Source organism: Xenopus tropicalis, chromosome 9 (genome assembly GCF_000004195.4).
Source record: "Xenopus tropicalis strain Nigerian chromosome 9, UCB_Xtro_10.0, whole genome shotgun sequence".
Lineage (NCBI taxonomy): Eukaryota > Metazoa > Chordata > Amphibia > Anura > Pipidae > Xenopus > Xenopus tropicalis.
The window spans coordinates 18,406,117-18,409,914 of record NC_030685.2 but is presented as its reverse complement, the minus strand read 5'-3'; the positions used below and the strand labels follow the sequence as shown (position 1 = coordinate 18,409,914).

The 3,798-nt window shown below is 41.3% G+C and overlaps 1 protein-coding gene across 1 annotated transcript in view; it reads left to right on the top strand.

Annotated features, from left to right (window-relative positions):
- The first annotated feature begins 2,834 nt into the window (after positions 1-2,834).
- Positions 2,835-3,798, top strand: part of mchr1.1 (melanin concentrating hormone receptor 1) — a 23,061-nt gene continuing 22,097 nt past the window's right edge. Inside the window, 1 exon segment of the mRNA NM_001310113.1 lies at positions 2,835-2,896. The gene's annotated coding sequence lies outside the window, so the exon portion shown is untranslated.

Sequence of the window (3,798 nt, the reverse complement as noted above, 5' to 3'; positions counted from 1 at the left end):
GATGGAGCTTATCCAGCATGCCCCGTCCCCACCTCCTGCTGCTCCGCCCACATCCCATGCCACCACTGCCAATAAACCCCACCACCTTCTAATCAAAAGCCTTTATAAGGGCAGGATCAGATGGGGCAGTTTGCCTCCTACCCAAAATCCCTCCCACACAACAACATCAAAACACCCGAAAATACTGTGTGGAGTAAGGGAATTGCCATGTTCCAAACAGTCGGAGTAATTGTGCACAAATGCTGAAGAAAGAGTTTTCGCACCATTGGCCTGTTTGGGTCTGGTTCCTGTACTCAGAGGTGCTGAGGCATTTTTGGGGGGTTCTTTTTACATCTGCAAGGGAACGACTTTGAGCCCTAAACCCGGCTTTCCTTGGATCCCCTGCTTCTGGCCTGTGCCCTGTACTTTGGAGTTTGCCCTGTGTGCTGCCTACCCTAATGCCGGCCATACGCATGGACTCCTTCATCCGAAGCGGCCCATCAACATCTGGACAATTTTTGGGCAGATTACAGTTGTTCAGACTCATTAGCTGACACCATACATGGGCCAATAAGATACCACTTGGTTCAGAAGGACTGAGAAGCTTTTATTGGGCTGTATATGGCCCCCTTTAGGGCCCATGGAGAGATTTAGTTGCAATAGATCTCAGCTACTGAGTAATCTCTCCAAAATGTCTTTCCACCGGCAACAATAAGAATCACTGGAGGAAAGCCCTACACTCGTAGGCGATGGAAGTGAGAAGAGAAATAAATTCAGGTAGAAAATGCTTTTTTGTAGGCGTCCAAGTGCCCAACACCCACAAATAGAATTAGAAATATTTTTATATAATACACAAGAGTCATAAATATCTTGTACATTATATCTTTATAAATGGTGCTTTGTGATGTCATCAGATATAATTGGTGCTCAGTGATGCAATTTCCGTCACATGACTCACTGAAACATGTGTAGTGTAATAAATAATGTGCCCCCTGTTGCTCAATATGAGGGTATTAGAAGTCAGCCCAAAGTGGTGCTATAACTAGGGATGTAAGAGGCTGGGCTAAACTTGGCATATCTTTAGACCTGGGGTTTTCTGGATAAGGGATATTTCTGTAATTTGGATCTCCATACCTAAAAGATTATTTAAACATTAAATGAACCCAGTAGGCTTGTTTTGCTTCCAATAAGGATTAATTATATCTTAGTTGGGATCAAGTACAGGTACTGTTTTATTATTACAGAGAAAAGGGAATCATTTAACCATTAAATAAACCCAATAGGGCTGTTCTGCCCCAATAAGGGGTAATTATATCTTAGTTGGGATCAAGTACAGGTACTGTTTTATTATTACAGAGAAAAGGGAATCATTTAACCATTAAATAAACCCAATAGGGCTGTTCTGCCCCCAATAAGGGGTAATTATATCTTAGTTGGGATCAAGTACAGGTACTGTTTTATTATTACAGAGAAAAGGGAATCATTTAACCATGAAATAAACCCAATAGGGCTGTTCTGCCCCAATAAGGGGTAATTATATCTTAGTTGGGATCAAGTACAGGTACTGTTTTATTATTACAGAGAAAAGGGAATCATTTAACCATTAAATAAACCCAATAGGGCTGTTCTGCCCCCAATAAGGGGTAATTATATCTTAGTTGGGATCAAGTACAGGTACTGTTTTATTATTACAGAGAAAAGGGAATCATTTAACCATTAAATAAACCCAATAGGGCTGTTCTGCCCCAATAAGGGGTAATTATATCTTAGTTGGGATCAAGTACAGGTACTGTTTTATTATTACAGAGAAAAGGGAATCATTTAACCATTAAATTAACCCAATAGGACTGTTCTGCCCCCAATAAGGGGTAATTATATCTTAGTTGGGATCAAGTACAGGTACTGTTTTATTATTACAGAGAAAAGGGAATCATTTAACCATTAAATAAACCCAATAGGGCTGTTCTGCCCCCAATAAGGGGTAATTATATCTTAGTTGGGATCAAGTACAGGTACTGTTTTATTATTACAGAGAAAAGGGAATCATTTAACCATTAAATAAACCCAATAGGGCTGTTCTGCCCCCAATAAGGGGTAATTATATCTTAGTTGGGATCAAGTACAGGTACTGTTTTATTATTACAGAGAAAAGGGAATCATTTAACCATTAAATAAACCCAATAGGGCTGTTCTGCCCCCAATAAGGGGTAATTATATCTTAGTTGGGATCAAGTACAGGTACTGTTTTATTGTTACAGAGAAAAAGGAAATAATTTTAAAAAATTAGAATTATTTGCTTATAATGGAGTCAATGGGAGATGGTCTTTCCGTAATTCAGAGCTTTCTGGATAATGGGTTTCAGGATAATGGATCCCATACCTGTACTATCACAACTGTTACTTAAGCTCTGTATATAAATAAATATGCTTTGGGCTGGGGGTACAGCACGCATTATACCAATCCTACTTGCTTCTGGGGGCAGACAAGGACCAGAGAGGATCTATAGGGAGCTCCAATAAAAATGTCATTTTTAAATGCAACAATCCTTTTTTTTAGCTCATATTTATCATAGCCTACATGAAAAGTAAAAAAAATGATTGCGCATTTTCACTTTATTTTGTGCATCCCTGCAGTGCCGGGGGTCGGATCCCTGCAAGCACTACTACACCAGTCTCTGCATCATCCCCAGCCGCAGACGTCACCATGCAGCTGGCACCGTAGCGTGAAGAGTGCGTGTGAGTCTCCCCCTGTGTGAGTGCTCGGTGGCCGTGTCCCCCCCACCCATTGGCTGCTGCCTACTCCTCACATTGCCCGACATCAGACAAAACACTGAGTGCAAGCGGCTCTGTGCAGCAGTGATTGGAAGCGCTGGGAGATCCATTCACACTGACAGCAACAAGAAGCAGCAGCTCCAAAGGTATTTACTGCTCGGCTTTACTTGGGAGCAATGAGATGCAAAGCTGGGGGGCAATAGCAGCATTACTGGCACCCCCCTTCTGCAACAGGAGCTCAGCCAGGGGGGAGCCCAGGAATTAACTTGATAGACAGACTGGCACAGGGATCTACCCCGGGGTCAGATTCACTTACAATGGGGCAAAAGTGTATATTTTAGAGGCAGGCTGTGCTGTTGCCTGGGGCAGGAGGGGAACAGGACCATGGGGGAGAGGGATAATCCTATCAGTAACATTGGCTCTGTGTGTGCAGGGTACGCCAGCTTAATGGGAAAGTCTGCATGGCTGGGGGGGCGTTTGTGTTTACATCCCACGTCTGCCGACTCTCGGCTACAAGTATTTATACTTTATAGGGAATCTCCAACCAAATATGCCTTTCAAAGAAAATGCAGCTTTCCAGTATACACATTCATAAATACACTGAGTGTATACGCTGTGCCCATCTGGGTGTCTGAGAGTCTCCGAACTGATGATTATTGCTACACTGGCTCATAAGTCGGAACTGGGGGCGCGGAACAAGGATAAATGCTGATGGCAATAGGAGTCACATTTAGATAGAAAGACAGACAGATAGATATAAATGATAGATATATAATGATAGAAATAAAAAGATATATAGGATAGATGATAGATGATAGATAGATAGATGATAGATAGATGATAGACAGAAAGACAGATAGATAGATAGATAGATAGATAGATAGATAGATAGACAGAAAGACAGATAGATGATGAAAGAAAGAAAGAAAGAAAGAAAGAAAGAAAGAAAGAAAGAAAGAAAGAAAGAAAGAAAGAAAGAAAGAAAGATGATAGACAGATAGATAGATAGATAGATAGATAGATAGATAGATATATAGATAGATGTTAG